The 17227-nt window shown below is 36.4% G+C and overlaps 1 long non-coding RNA gene across 6 annotated transcripts; it reads right to left on the bottom strand.

Moving 5' to 3' along the window:
* Window positions 1-1419: 1419 nt before the first annotated feature.
* On the bottom strand, window positions 1420-14850 carry LOC125660697 (uncharacterized). Of its 6 annotated transcripts, none has more exons than XR_008797912.1 (11): window positions 14703-14850; window positions 13559-13912; window positions 12303-12440; window positions 8603-12131; window positions 7481-7552; window positions 7102-7242; window positions 6123-6208; window positions 5401-5875; window positions 4306-4439; window positions 3604-3663; window positions 1420-2094 (listed from the first exon to the last, which is right to left on the bottom strand). It is a non-coding gene; the product is annotated as an uncharacterized LOC125660697 (long non-coding RNA). The 6 variants fall into 6 exon arrangements; XR_008797914.1 differs by lacking the exon at window positions 14703-14850 and having other exon boundaries at window positions 8603-8779; window positions 12019-12131; window positions 13559-14156; XR_008797910.1 differs by lacking the exon at window positions 14703-14850 and having other exon boundaries at window positions 13559-14161.
* Between the last annotated feature and the right edge of the window lie 2377 nt (window positions 14851-17227).

Raw genomic sequence — 17227 nt, 5'->3', positions numbered from 1 at the left:
ATTGGAGATCAAAGGTCAAAAATCGCCGAAATTGGCGAAAAATTTTGGCATCCATTTTTTCAGGTCCAGGCGAGCTTTTAGGCAAATCGCCTCCGGTAAAATCGAATCCCCCACAAATCTTCTAAAATGTTTACTCTATCTTGTGTAGAAATTTCAAGACTCTAGCTTCAAAACTAACGGAGGAGATGTGTGGACAACAAGGCCCTTCAAAAAGTCACTAAAAGAGAGATAACTCCTGACCGGAAGTGACGTCAAGCACGAAATTTTGCAAGCAAAGTCTCGTCACCAAAAGCCATCTTTCCTGAAAATTTCGTGAAAATCGATCGAGAAATGGCTGAGAAAAACGCATGTACTACCAAGGAAAATAATAATAATAATAATGAAGAAGAACGCGAACAATAATAGTAAGGTCTTCCTCAGGAGACGGAAGACCTTAATAATGAAGTAGAAGAATGCGAACAATAATAGTAAGGTCTTCCGCAGGAGACGGAAGACCTTAATAATGAAGAAGAAGAACGAGAACAATAATAGTAAGTTCTTCCGCAGGAGACGGAAGACCTTAATAATAATGAAGAAGAAGAACGCGAACAATAATAGTAAGGTCTTCCGCAGGAGACGGAAGACCTTAATAATAATAATGAAGAAGAAGAACGCGAACAATAATAGTAAGGTCTTCCGCAGGAGACGGAAGACCTTAATAATAATAATGAAGAAGAAGAACGCGAACAATAATAGTAAGGTCTTCCGCAGGAGACGGAAGACCTTAATAAGAAAAGTGAAAAATCAACAATAGAATAATAGAAGGGTCTTCCGCTGAAGACGGAAGACCCTAATAATAATAAACAGTAGAATCACTAGAAGGTCTTCCGTTGGAAACGGAAGACCTTAATAATAAGAAAAGTGAAAAATCAACAATAGAATAATAGAAGGGTCTTCCGCTGAAGACGGAAGACCCTAATAATAAGAAAAGAGAAAAATCAACAATAGAATAATAGAAGGGTCTTCCGCTGAAGACGGAAGACCCTAATAATAACTAGAGCAAAGCTTGTTGCAAAGCAACGAGTGGGTCTTCCTTCATAGCTGTGTGATTGATTTTATGTTGTTTTTGTCTCCCCTGCAGATGAAATGAAAAATAAGAATGTCCTTCTATTAAAGATGTTTTAAGAAAAGTGTAATAAAACTTGTTCATGTGCTCCTGGAGAGAAAGTTGAAAATAACAACGTCTGTAAAACGTGATATACATTAACTGAACAGACTTTGATCACAAACCCATTTGAGCTTCTGGCTCAGATGAGCTAAACATCACTTGATTTTTCTTATTAAAGTCACAAATTAAACTAATTTGCTTCAATACAAAAAAATCACAATGTAATAATCTTTCTGTGAGCTTTAAAAATTTCAGATAAATATAACAGGAAATGAAGAATTCTCTATGTTTATTTTTTGATCTGTTGGGAATCAAAACTGTACATAATTAAAAAAACAACAACAACAGGATTCAGCTGTAAAAGCTTTGCTGTATTTTAAATGTGATTCAACATCACATTGAAATAACACATGAAAGATGTACATTATAGTAGTACATGTTCTATACACTGAGTCAACAAACAAGCAACTATGTATACACAATTGTATACATTAAAACAGCTCTAATACTGTAAACGTATTACATTTGGTTGTGTATTCTTTTTAGCGCCTTTGGCGGAAAGCAACTTCTGCTCATTCAAATACAACGCTAAATGTCTTACACTTTACACATAAATAAAAAAACAAAAAGGAATTCGCTAAATTAAATTCACGCTAACTTGTTCAAAAATCAATTCCCGCCAAATATCGTACACGCTGAAAATAATACATTTACAGTAAATATATGCATACATTTAAATTTCACTTGTTACATGTTCTAGTTGTATAGGCCTAATATGTAAATTATATTAGATAGAGGGTTTTTGTCCATCTGTGTCTCTTAATTTCTGTATTCTGCTGATATTTTTAAGCATCACCAATTTTCTATTCATATGCTCTTTTGGCAAACCATCGTTATGCTGGGAATCAATCTACACAATCACTTAACCTGGAGACATACTGTCGCACCTAAAACAAATATGAAAATTCTTGATTTTAATAGATAAATAAATTATAAACCATGTGTTCAGAGCCATTCACTGGTTTTTTTTTTTATGTAAAAGTACATGTATTTCACTTAGATATTTAGTACAAGCTGTTAAAACAGTAAGGGCTGTTCCAGAAATGATCAAATGGGGGGGTCGGGCGGCAAATGATATTTTTTTGTGTGGGTGGTCGTATTTTTTCATATTTTAATTGGTCCGTGGTGGGATTGTTAATAAAATATTTATTATGGGTAGTGGGTAGTTTCTATTGTTTTATTTTGTGCTACGTGGGTGTTGAGTTTTCAGAATATTTTTATTGTCGCTCTTGTCGTGTTGGTTACAAAACGTCGGAGGGAAAATTGAAAACGTGCTTTCGAAATGCTGCTTTCGAAATCGAAAGTAACATAGAACTATTCGAGTTGTCGCTCTTTGCAGCGCATAACTTTCCATTACGGCACTCTTCAAATTAGAGGCGCGTTTAATAGGGTCTCTTTGGACGTGATGGCGGCGAACTCTGTTCTGTAGATTATTACAGTTTACAGTGCATCGATTTGGGGAATATTTTGAAACCAATAGGTATTCCGTTTTCTAATAAAAATAGGCAAACCTTAGTTGATTTATACGAGGGTACCGATGCGTTATATTTATCAGTCGGTGTGATGGTGATATAGAGGCCTCCGGGCGCGGGCTCCATTAGAAGACGAACGATTTGTGGAAAAACATATCTATACCCATTTCATGATAATAGCATCGTTTGGACTCCCAATCTTTCCAACATTCCCGCCATAGATGCCTTTGATTGTTGATGTGACATCGTTTCTTCAGAACTACTGTGATACAATGTCGCACAGGCATTACTGCGTCATTGACTAGAATCCTCGCGAGATTTGTACCGTTTTCATTTTTAAAAATATTTTTGTGGTGGGTCTGGTTAGTTTTTTTTTTTTATTAGATGGGTCATTGTAAAATGAGTTTATTAATTTGATGGGTCATGGGGTAATTTTTTATTTATTTTTTATGGGTGCTTGGTATATACAAAAGGTGCCTCCCGACCCCCCCCCCCCCCCCCCCCCCCATGTATTTATTTCTGGAATAGCCCTAATGAAATTCAAGTAATGCTTTGGGGTATATGTAGAATTTTTCCATCATTTCAAAAAATGAATGCACATAACTAGCACAGTATAATATTTACTTTTAACATGTTTAAAGAACTGACTAATTATGAATCCTGACAACAATTTTGTTAAACTAATCAAAATGGATTCTGCTTTCCGACACGACTGTCAAGGGAAAGTTTGTTTAACATGTTTAAGGAAATAATTTCACTATATGTTACTATATAGCTTTAATTAAATTAATTAAGTAACTAGACTCTCAGTAGATAATTAATGAAAGAGAAAATAAAAATTAATTCTTGGGCAAAAATTTGAGATCAGAAAAAAGACGCCTTATGCGGCATTTAAGAGAGAAAATTGACAGTGAACACACCTACCTCAAAATACACGTGGGTTTCACATGTTGACAAACATCCAGGAAGTTGCATCATGCGCACCTGAAAAAAGAATTCCCTTTAATTCAGTGGGACAATTCCAATAAAGTTATAGTATTCCTAGTAAATGAGCCCAAAATTAATACTGTAGGCCTAAAATAGGATGCCGAAAAAAGAAAAAAAGAACAGAAATTCTCTCTATATATAGAACTACAATTGACTAAGTTCATTTTGATTGGCTATTTCCTTGCGTAAGACCTTTAAGATGACTAAAAGTTAATGAAATTAAATGAAATTTGCAGAAAAATGTCTATTAGTTATTTATCTCTCATATACTAGTGCATCAAAATCTATTTTTGACCCTAAGGGATGAAAAATAGGAGATAACTCTTCCAAACAGATTGCAGAATTTTAGGCTATATTTCTGGTCAAATTGATCTCCAGTATATCATTTTCAAAACACAAAAAAATCTAATGAGTGAATTATTTAGGAAAAAATTTGGAATGATATGCAAGCTGAGATGTTGGAGTTTGTGTCCATCTGTATAAAAGTTTTCTCAACTCTAATTAACAAGCCCTAATTAACTAAGAAACAGGAAGTTTACTGATTTATAAGGAAGTAATTAGCAAAAAATTGTCAATCTTAATTCTAAACAAAGTCAGGGACTGGAAAAAATGGTGCCAAGAAAGACTTCAATGACGTACCATGGAGCTTTGATAACAGTGATCACTGATAAATGGCTGGTGATTAAGATAAGTGGTTCTTTAGCAGTAGGGAGTGATGAGGCTTTTCCATCAGTCATCAAAGAATGGAGTTTCTCTTAGAAGACCAGGCAGCTCTAAAATAAATAAACAAGATAAAAATTTACAATACATAAACATGCACACCACAACACAATAGTATATTCTTAGAAAAGGTCTGCAAGTGTACAGTTAAATAATAATCATGCCAAAGAAGGGACCAAAGTGGTTGCATCAACATCAAATCAAACAAGAGGTACTGTGAGCAATGCTCACTAAGAATACCCCCCGCTTACCCCAATCTCCCAAAGGGTGTTGGTAATAGGTATAAACTACCTCTTTTCTGAGTGTAAAAAACAAAAGGCATGACAAACCAAACCATATTGCTACTTCGATGTCCAGTGCGTGTGACCTTTGACCTTTTGACCCCAAAATCGATAGGGAACATCTTCATCCCATGGGTAGTCCATATGTATGATATGGTGACTGTACGTGGAAAGGATAACACTTTAGATCCCGGAAACCATATTGCTACTTCGATGTCCAGTGCGCTTGACCTTTGAACTTTTGACCCCAAAATCGATAGGGAACATCTTCATCCCATGGGTAGTCCATATATATGATATGGTGACGGTAGGTGGAAAGAATAATGCTTTAGAGCCCGGAAACCATTGCGTCTACAGACGGACGGACAACCCGATTCCAGTATACCCCCCCCAACTTGTTGCGGGGGGGTATAAAAAGGAAGTATTCCTCACAACAAGGGCCAGCATAGTACAGGGACCACCAGCCCAGTACAATCTCTAGTACCCATAAGAAGGCTAAGTAAAGAAGAGTTTCAGGATGTTGTATGGCCACAGAAGAATGGAATGTTTACAGTTACCGATGCTGAGAGCCGAAGCAGTGAAATGAAGATTTTGCGACCCGGACCAAGTGAAGTCCAGCCTGTAGACTCCAACATGGACACTGTGTCAGATGACCCAAACTCAAAACCATACAAAGTACTTCACCAAGAGAAGACTGCTAAATTGTGGAATAATGCATTTAAAGAACACTCACAGAAGTTTCCAGACTGTAATGGTTCACTGGACTGGAACCAGCATGGGAAGGAAAAACGAGGCCTGGCATGGATCCTTTCCATCCGATGTAAGAAGTGCCACTATACAAGTCGCCGTGAAAAGCTGTATGAAGAGGTGGGGAGATCCAGAAGGGGACGCAGAGCTGCACAGCTAAATGTGGCTATGGCTGTCGGTCACATGGGTACCAGCCTTACTACAGAGGGTATGCGTGGTATGCTTCTTGGCGCAAATATTGAACCAGCATCAGCTACCAACATGCAGCAGACCTGCAACAAAGTGGAAAAAATTATCACAGATCACAGATGTGAATAAAACCAGCATGAAGAAAATAAGGCAGGCAGGGTGATGACCGTCCACTAGAGCGGGCTATGTCTACTGCTGTCCGTTCTATCATAAGCTGCTACCAAGTACAGAGCAGGAAATCCTGTCAACGTCATTCCTTTTCCTGTCGCGAACTGAAAAGCAAGAAGTGAAAATCTTCAGTGTTACCTAGTGACTTTGAATTAAACATGACAGAAGAAGACAAATGTTTGTTAAAAGACTGTATAAATTTGACTTTAGGACCAAATAATCTTGATAAAATTAAATATTCTTCTACACAAAAATCTGAATCTGTGATTAGAGCATATTAAAAATCAAATCCAAAATGTATTACAAGTAGTAGAAATTTTGAAAGTAGAATACATAAAGTTGTGCACTCACTGAATGGGGGTCATGGAAAATCAACATTGGAACTTTGTGAATCTGTAGGGGCACCTGTTGTAAAAGGAAGTAGAGTGGTCCATCATCTAAAACAACAACAAAATAGGCAAAATTACTTTAAAATGAAACAAAAACTTTTAAAATATAAATATCAACGAAAATACTACAGATTTAAGAGATATCAGCTCTAAGATAAAAAATCAAAAGACACTTACAGTAAATCACTAACAGATCCAAAATTAAAAAGGAAGTTATAAGTGTGAAAAAAAGGGCGGGGGCATTGATGATGTGTATCATTTGTGTATGTAATTTAAATGTATGAAATTTGTATTTAATACATATTCTGTAAATTGTGTTGCATGTAATAAATGTTATGTTTTATCATGCACTGTTTCTATTCAACTGTGTCTATGAGGATATGTAAAAATGCAGTCTATGCGAAAGACATCGGACCGTCGGACCTGACCGATGTGCAGTGCCTCAGGTCCGATGCATCATTTTTTACACCGGACCGGAATGTCCGATGTCTCAGTGTCTGGTTTTGAGCTTTACTATTTTGATGCGGAGTCATTTAAATGTTTGTTATAAGTAAAAAATAGCACACGAATCCAAATACGTAAATGAATGTGATTAAAACCGCATGGACTGTCTAAAGTATTATATGGGAGGGATCCCTGGTATAGTATTACTAGTATAATAAACAAGATTCCCTTGGTTTTGCATTTTCACATGTTTCACTTTTTTACATTAGGTTTTTCGGTCTGACAAAATTTGGTTCGGTACGGTGTGTTCATTGATTACACAGGACCGAATGTCCTGTGTGGTCCAAAAAACTTTCGCATAGACTGTAAATGATGTATAATCGTATTGTAAAATGTGCCATTTTTTTATACAAGGAAGTTTGTACAAGTAAATTTGTTCTATCTTTTATTATTCATTTTAATAAAGTTATTTAAAATAATTATCATGTATTTCTTACCTGTCTGATGAACACAACAAAGGTTACAGAGGTGATTGGTAGAAATACGGGTATACGGGTGTCAAAACTCTCTGTTGATGACATGAAAGCATCCTGCATTGTTTATCCACCATTATTGATCTTTAACAGGGGAGGCTACTCCTGAAATCAGAGAAATTGCAGTCAAAATGAACGTTACCTGTTACTCTTAAGGTCTCACACAAGGAAATAATTTCACTATATGTTACTATATAGCTTTAAATTAATTAATTAAATAGACTGTCATCAGATAATTAATGAAAGAGAAAATAAAGATTAATTCTTGGGCAAAAATTTGAGATCAGAAAAAAGACGCCTTATGCGGCACTTAAGAGAGAAAATTGACAGTAAACACACCTACCTCAAAATACACGTGGGTTTCACATGTTGACAAACAGACTACACACCATCCAGGAAGTTGCATCATGCGCACCTGAAAAAAGAGTTCCCTTTAATTCAGTGGGACAATTCCAATAAAGTTATAATATTCCTAGTAAATGAGCCCAAAATTAATACTGTAGGCCTTAAATAAGATGCCAAAAAAGAAAAAAAGGAAAAGAAATTGTCTCTATATATATATGCAACAGGAAAGGAGAAAATGTATGGCTGGACCGGGAATCGAACCCGGGACCCTAGCTGCAATAATGTAGCCCTATCCAATTTTTTTTAATTCTGACGTTTTCGGGATAGGGCTACAAATTCCATAGGATCTCCGTAATGGTGCAAAATAATTTTATGAATAACCGATAATAAACTCTGTGTATTAGTCCTAAATGTTGTTTACACCAAAAGGAGTACCAACTTTGTGCTCGGGCATGTCTAATAAAGGTGTTTTTCATTAAATAGAATGTACAGCATGCAAAATTCTTCGTCTGCTCCGCCATGCTTGTTATCGCGAGATCTCGTAGGTGGATCTAATGAAAAAGCTAAACATTGACAAAAGTCACAATCAGCGCGAAAATGTAGTTACTCGAGCCACTTCGACAAAGAAAGGACAATCATATTGTTGCAGAAAGAATTTACACTCTGCTGTTCGGTTTTTAACTTGATATTAAATTCAAACCTTTTCAATACCGACGAAATAGCTTTTGCCTCCATACTTGTCCATTGATGTAAATACTACCTTATATGGCATATGCAAATGACTTGACAATCGGAAGTTGAAACTTCAGTACATCAAACATGGCGCACAAATATGAATCGAGAAATTGGAATTTATCGAAATTGTTGAAAACGGTAGAATAGAGCCTCACAAATCTTAAGTTGCAGGTTGTAAATCTATATATTGACTAAAAAACATAGAATATCATTTTATTTACGTAAAGAAAGTCGGGAAATGTTTAGAATGGGCGCAAATGTTGCGGGAGTGAATCACTCCCGCATTTGCACCATTACGGAGATCCTAAGGAGTTGTAGCCCTCTCCCTAAAAAAAAAAAAAAAAAAAAAAAAAAAAATTAGAGAGGGCTACATTATTGCAGCTACCGGGATCACTAGTCAGGTGCTCTACCGACTGAGCTACCCAGGCCGATATCCACGGCCAGAACCATTACATTCCTCCCTCCTTAAATTGTCTTCGCCCTCGAAGATGCAACCCAAGTTCTTATTTGCCCCTGGGAGGACTTTCACCTCCAAGTCCAGGGGTGGTCAACGGCACCAAATCTGTAACAGGAAATGAGAAAATGTATGGCAGGACAGGGAATCGAACCCGGGACCCCTGCATCACTAGTCAGGTGCTCTACTGACTGAGCTACCCAGGCCAATATCCACGGCCCAAACCGTTACATATAGAACTACAATTGACTAAATCATTTTGATTGGCTATTTCCTTGCATAAGACCTTTAAGTGTATATTAATTGTAAACTTTGGCAGCATGACGTGTGCATTTATGACTGAGAGAATAATTTAACTCTAGAGGCTAGCTTATAAATCATTAAAGATAAAATATTTCAACATTTATGGCATTTGAGAAAGGTAATAATGGCTTAGAAAACTTTTTTTTTTGGTAATTATGGTCACCTTTTTTTAAACATTAAACTTTGTGACTCAACACTATACCAAGGTTAAAAATTTTTCTCTTGACAAACATATTTATCCATATGATATAATTTTGTAAACAAATGTTTGCAACTCATGTATTCATTCCAGAATATGCTTGTTTAAGTTTTGGGGTGCTCTAATCCAACATACCTCTAACTCTAACCCCTGCTTTTATATTGTGACATGTGCGGGGTTAGAGTCAGAGGTATCACAGATTTGGAGTGCTCAGAATATGTATTATGGGCACTTATGAATAAAATTGGGGGAGGGGGGGGGGGGGGGGCCAATACTACATGAACTTGGTTGCCCCTGAAAATTTTTTTGGGAAAGTTTGTGCATGGGGCATTTCCGTTTTGGGACAAAGCGACTTAGTAACCATTCAACATAAACAATATTTATAGTATTCTAGCCTGTGTATTGTTGAACTTTTGCATATTTTGTTTAAAGAATGACAGACAAAAGACTAATAAGGATTTGTAACAAATTCTTTTATCTTCATTCAAAAGTGGTAAAGTGGTTAGACAGTATCTTTCAAGAGTCATGAAATAAGGGACTCCTTACATAGTCCGAGATAACATACATACATACATGATGTTTAACATTTCATCGTGTAAAAACATTGCATTTTGTTAATTATTTAAATAAATTGCACATTAAATATCAAAATCGGGAAAAAGCCTGGAAAACGTCAGATATTTCGGACTACTCCTTATAATGCGAATGAATTTTGTCATTGAGTGAATGAAGACCGAGCATATAAACAAGGTCTCATGTCACGCAAAAAAGATCTCCCCTTTCAGTGAACCTAGGACAGCAGAGAATAAATCTAAATTTGCACTCTCCTAATAGCATTGGTGGAGTCCATGAATGAAAATTTCACGAGGGAATTTTAACAAACAAATACACCTCTCCCACTAAAAACAAACTTTAAAAAAAATAGTAAAATTACAAGTATTTATAATGTAAAAGCTAAATCATGGGGAATTTGAGAATGTCATTAGAAAGCTTATGAACACAGTATCGACATTAAATAAAAATCAGTGTGCGTGTACGCAAAATACTGACATTTTAATACCACCCTATCTGTCTGTGTGGATTTTAGATAAGTAAAACGTTCTAACCTTTTTAGCAACGTCCAATTCCATCACACATTAAAGTGTCACCATTAACTTTTCCTTACTAGTTACAATATCACTGGGGACAGTTTATAAATATATCTGCACTGTATCTTTATGTGTTTATCAATCCATTGGAAATATGACCGTCAAAATTTTCTCGTAGTCGAAACATGGTAAACGATTCAGACAACAATATATCCTTCGTTAGTATTGACTAATGCTCCAAGTGCGTAATCGAGGGCAGTTCATGTGCTCGTAGCTGTACAATGAATATACATGTAGACCTACATACGGTGATAAAATGTACACATCACAATTTGATTTCGCCATTCTCTGGCCTTCCCACAATGCCTCTCGTGAATGTTTACATCCAGGAGGCCCCGTAAAGACTTTCTCTGCACTGATAACATGTATACATACATGATGTTTAACAGTTCATCGTGTAAAAACATTGCATTTTGTTAATTATTTAAATAAATTAAAAAAGAGAAGTCGAATCAAAACAATGTATCTAAATCAACTATTTAAGCACTACACAAGCATGAGGCCCCGAAACAGCTTGGCGGGCTTGTACAGACAACTTGTTCCTGTACGATTCTCACACATTTCTTTTATGAAATAGAAATAAATATAGCACAAAGCTTGTTTCTTTCATACCAAATGACAAGATTTGATATCCTAAAGATTATTTCATTCAAACTTTTTCAATATATGTCAACATTTTTAAGTATTAAAAAAACACGTTTATGAGCTGCTGACCCCTAAATATAGGGGCCAGCCCCTTTTTCTTGATTTCATTCGAAAGCTCTTGTAATTACACACAACTTTTGTTCTATATGTCTTACCAAATTAATACCAGCTTAAAAGATATTACACAAAAAGCAACAAAAATCTATGGGGAAAAAATTCTCAAAATTTGCCATCACATAGCTTCTGAAGTTAAAAAGTTTAGCCAATAATTTTAACTTCCTGCACAACTACAATACCTTACCTACATTTTCTCCAATTTTCTTGCTGATATCATTTGTAGTTCCTGAGATTTCTGCTGGACAAAAGACCCCCCTGAAATTCAATTAAAGGGCAATAACTCGTAAACGGAGGTACATATCAAAAATTTGAAAACATCGTTTTTAGGTCTTAATGCAATGTATCTACACTGTAAGTTTCATAATAATCAGATAAAAGGTTTCCGAGAAATCGCCTGTACAAAAAAAGCGGGAAAAATAAAATAAAATTATAATAAGAAACAGTAGAATAACAGAAGGGTCTTCCGAAGGAAGCTCGGAAGACCCTAATAATAAGAAACAGAGTAAAAACAATATGTTCCCAAACTTTGTTTGGGGAACATAATTATGGCACAGTTTTATCAAGGTTAGAAACAACTGTTCCTTGGGTGGAATGGTACTTGCTGCTGAGTGTTTCATAAATGTTGACAGAAAGTTGAAAAGATGAAGGAATACTCCCCATGAAATGCCAGTTATCATTTTACATGCCTCGTCGTTTCCCTCCACAGAATTGGAATTAAGTGTACTTGCACTAACAAGTTTCTCAAGTGAAGTTGCTCTCGCCAAAGCTTCATCTCTCTCCTGCCTTAAGTTTGCGAGTTCCTCGTACATCTTTTCCCTCTCTGACTCCTCTAAAGGTTGTCTCATGGGAAGGATATCGGTTTGAACAGACACACTGTTTGGATAATAATCACAAGACTCACAATTCACTTCGCCTGAGTGTTCGTCAATATCTACCTGTAGGTTTTTAACATATGAATGTTCACTCAAGGTTCTTTTCTGATATTCAGGTGACTGCTGGTCAAGTAGTTTAAGCTTCTTTCTGGCAGTGACCTTCTGTCCTCCAGACTCTGAAAAAAAGTTGTAGAACATTTCAATTTAAAAGATGGGTTTATTATAAGAAGGAAAATAATTATTTAAAAACTGCAACACAATTATTATATTCATTATGCTACATTTATGTAAACATAAAAAAATTAAGAGCTTTAAATGTGAGCCAAAAAATGAAGATTTAAACCAACCTGTTTCTGCAATATGTCGCTTCAACGCACGCTTGTACCTTTCAACTTTCTTCGAGGATTTGCTGAAGGCAGAATCCTCATTTTGAGGAAATACCGAGGGCACAAAGTCAGGATGACAAGGGTCATTTACTTTTTTACCTGAAAAGAGGTGCTTAAATTAATTTCTATTGCTAAAATGTAATAAAAATGATTACGAAGTATTTAAAAAAAACTCCCGAGATATCCAAATGTTTTCTTGCTTTCTGTCCTTCACTGGTTACAGCTTGAACTTATGTGATTGTCTTAGTACTGGTGTATTAATATAGTCACTCATTCGACAGCTGAGTTATAGTCAGCTGTTAGTGAGCGTATATTGAATTAATTAACTTATTATTTTAATAATAAAACAAGTAATTATAAATAGGATGTATGTAAATGATAATAAAATTTCTTATCCGATACAAAATGGGCAGAACACACGTAGTTATGCCCCGATGTTGGAGCCCACAACTTATTCTGATCGATGCTTCCGTCTTCGTTCACATTAATCCGAGATTCCTCTTACTCTAACCCCCGCTTTTATATTGTGACATGTGCGGTGGAAAGTCAGACTCAGAGCGGACTCCATATTGAAAAGTGGGAATTCAGCGACACCAGCTGGTGTCGCAACTCTGCCTACCTTTCGCAACTTTATTTCGCGGTTCTAACTTCCGAGACGCGAGCAATCAGTAAAGAAATGATTCTTCTACAACTTAATCACAATTAATACGATGCTTTCGCCGTTTAAACGGCCCTAACGCCGACAAATGAAGCATCACTTTGAATTAGGTCGCCTCCTCGCCATTCGATTTCTTTGCGCATGACGTCAGCACACAAACACATAAAATTCCAATTGGGGTCAAACGATCACGTGACCAAAACAACGTGTGGAGATTTCACGGCTGAAACTGGTGATGCTGCCAAAATTGTGCTCATATGGGCATCAGAGCCATTTTCGGCAGTTGCATTCCTTATCAATAAATAAATGAAACATTGCTTCATAGTTCAATAGTTTCAGCCGAAAGGTAGGCAGAGTCGCGACACCAGCTGGTGTCGCTGAATTCCCACTTTTCAATATGACCTTTGACACGCATATATAATTAGGTAATTAAATATGGCGGCACCGAGTGTGCAAAACATCTATGGACAAACACCACCAAATGTTTTCCCATAGACTTCCATACAAATTCCAATCACTGTCAATTATTTATTAAGCCAATTTTCAAAAAATCAGTCACCATTCAGCAAAGTTCATCATCTCCCCTTCAAAATTCCACCAAAAAATATATGGCTTGCCGTTGCATTTTTCCTTCAAATTTTGGCCTGTTTACAACTAGTGTAGATCCGCACTGAATGAAATTGTCCATCCAAATATCACCTCTCCACTCAGATCTTCCCTTATAACTTCTGTATCTTTCTACATATTCTGTTATGTCACCTGTCATTTTTATCACTTATATTTCACTGTTAAATTCCATCACAAAGATTTTCTGTTAATGACCAATCAGATCTCCTGTCAACTTTTCTTCTCCGCACAACTTTGGGTGTCCACAATGGCGGCGCCCTGTAGCTAGGCAATTCTGGTGTTTTTCCTATAACCAAATGGAAAACAAAGTGAAAAAGTGGCCAATTTGACATTTTTAGATAACATGCACATAGTACATGTAAAATATGTAACATGAAAAAATTACATGAAAAAACATGTAAATTATGACTATCTATATAATGTAACCCCTCACACATGATGAACTCAACTGTGATATGAAGCTGTGTTGAATGTCAACTTTATAATGACTTTTTACAGTGCTTATTGAAGTAAAAAATGTAAATAACAGTCTTATTGTCTTATTTTTTATGTTTTCAAGAGGATGTGAGGATTCACATGTAATTTACATATTCAGGGTACATTCTACCCGGTTTTTGAAAAAATGGCCAAAAAATCTTAATTTATCAAGGAAAAATGCTTTCAAAATGCATTTACTTTTCCAATTCAGAATGAATTCACTAAGCTGCTGACAGACAATTAATAGAAGGTTATCAAAACATATGAGGGGTAATCTGATCTAGTAGTGTTGTTTCTCTGTAACAGTAAAACTGTCACTACCCCCTTTAACTCAGATACATTTTGCAGTGAGGGTTGCTTGCTAATTCCTATCATGATAATAAATTATTACACGATATCACTTAAACTTGACATGATGCTGATAGAGCACTGGAAAAAGCACATCACAAGTGAATTTCACTTCAGACAGAATATTCCTAGCAGAATTATATGTCAGTTTTCAAAGATGGGAAAATTCAAAAAAGGGAATAATTATGGTTTTAAGCCAAAATATGTGCCTCACAACAAGGGGAAATTACATGAAAAAAAAGAAAACTCACCTGCACCATTCACGAGAGTTGACAGGGAAACCCTACAACTGGTGACGCATCCACCCTCTCTGTGCGAGGAGCAGGAAATGATGCTCAGGCCTGGGTGCCACCGACTGCTTCGGCCAAGACCCCTGAAAAAGGAAGGAAACCATGAGACTTTAAATCAGGCTGAATCCTCAGGGTAACGATTACAATTATTCTAACTTTCTTAAATTATGAAACAAAACCTCTTTGAGTAGAAAATATTTTTTCTAATTCTCAGAATAGGCCCACATATGGCCAAATTGGCTGAAATAAGGGGTATCCCTAAGATCCTGTAAATTTAATTAGCTTAATTAATTTTATAATTAATAAACTCTCTAAATTATAGCAACATTACAATAATTGTTCATTCATATGAAGAGAAAGTTACAAAAAACAGTTGTTAGGGACTGTGATGAGCCTCTTGACTCAACTTTGAGAACAAGTATAGTCAAAGGGAAGTAACTCTAATTTCTGAAAATGAACTTGCCTGGTTAGGAAGTAATCAGGTACATAACTGATTTCGGCAGGTGTGAAAATGACTCCTACAGACTGCTGCATCTGGAAAAGACATGTGGCATGTTCAACGCAGAGTTCAAAGAACATGGGCGGGCCAATCCAGGCTGTGATGGTGACCTAACCTGGGTCTTGGACTCTGAAGAGAGGCGTGGCCTGGGCACTAGGTTACGGCTTAAATGTAACACCTGCACCTACGTGTCCAAAATGTATAGCCTCTATGTCGAAGTAGAATCCGGTTCCAGGGGAAGGAAAGCAGCAGCAATAAACTATGGCCTACAAATAGGTCTCAGTCAAACCCCCATTGGCAGTTCTTCTCTTCGTAAAATCCTCATGTCAACCAACACCCCACCTCCAGCCGAGTCTTCTCTACAAAAAACAAGCAACACCATTATGCAATCAAAGTACTTAAAAGTACTCGTGGGAGTTGAACATTGTGGAAATTCAGTTAGAACAGATAGCACTGGAAGGGTAGGAGGATAAATGACTGAATATTATCATGATTTTAGATACAAATCAACTGTTGTTGTTTTTCAAAGCGTTACAACAGCAAACATGGATAATGGAAGACCCATGGGCCACAACGCTCCTCGAGTAACTGAAGTCGTGTTGTTGTTTTCTAGAATTTCACCCCTTTATATTCTCATGAAAAATGTGACCACATATTATGGCCCAAACATTCAAATCAATATGGTTATCAATGCCTTGCAGTTATGAAGAAGTTTTTTCCCCCTGTATATATACATTCAAGTTTAATCCTAGTTGTAGCTAATTCTAAGGATTCATTACTTGAAAAGGTAGTCCAATATGCTAAACTGTCATCTGAGTATACTACAGTCCTGTAGAGGATCAATGGAATGGTAAATAATTGTATAATAACTCAAAATAAATGAAATGCAAAAAAATTAAAAATTGTCCGGCATCGGAAATGCACAAGCCGAGTTGCGCAAGGAATGGGCATAGAGGGAACCGGCAGAAAAGTTTGCAAGAATTATCAAGCAGGGAGCAAAATTTTGCGTACATAATTTTCAGCAGACTTAAATCCTTTGTGACCTTGACCTTTAACCCTTGACCAAAATAAATAGGCTTCTTTGTCTCATCAAGGGCGATAATCCATCTAAGTTTAATTGAGATCCTATAATTTGTTAAAAAATTATAGTGCAGAAAACAAAATTTTCTCCAAATTTCAGTCTATTTATAGCCACTGTGACTTTGACCTTGTGACCCCGGAATCGATAGGCTTCTTGTCTTACTTAATCTATCTAAGTTTGATTGAGATCCTATAATTCGTTCAAGAGCTATGGTCTGACTGAGGGTGACAATCCATCTAAGTTTGATTGAGATTGTATGATTCGTTCAAGAGATATGGTGCGGAAAACAAAATTTTCTCCAAATTTCAGTCTATTTATAGCCACTGTGACCTTGACCTTTGACCTAGTGACCCCAGAATCGATAGGCTTCCTCATCTTACTGAGGGTGACAATCCATCTAAGTTTGAATGAGATCCTTTAATTTGCTCAAGAGCTATGGTGCGGAAATGAAATGTTGATGCGTGCCCGCCTGCCCACCCAAAGGCACTTCATCAGATCATAAGCCGAGTTCGACTTCATCGCAACTCCGCTAAAAATGAAACACTAGTCAAATAATGTTATTTATTGCCAAGGTATTTGGGATATTATACTGTGGCTCAAACAGGGGGTGAATGAACCTGACAGTATGGGAAGCATATAGTGGAATCAGACTTGTGATGCTGGAAATCTATAGTGATTAATAAACTATGCATGTACAAGATCCATAACTATTTTTTTTTTCAGTTGGTGAGGGAGAATCCTCATGCCTCTTTCATCTGTAGACAAATAAACAATGTGTTTTGACCAGAGCAATTTCCAATCCTTTTTGCAGCATAAATTCAACATTGTGGCAACTGGGTTAAACTTTGATAGTGAAGTCATACATGGCAGCACCTTATCCCATGCTCTTAAAATTTCTGTTTGACA

The sequence above is a fragment of the Ostrea edulis genome, chromosome 8 (assembly GCF_947568905.1).
Source record: "Ostrea edulis chromosome 8, xbOstEdul1.1, whole genome shotgun sequence".
Lineage (NCBI taxonomy): Eukaryota > Metazoa > Mollusca > Bivalvia > Ostreida > Ostreidae > Ostrea > Ostrea edulis.
The sequence above is the reverse complement of the archived record's forward strand: the minus strand, read 5'-3'. Positions and strand labels throughout refer to the sequence as shown.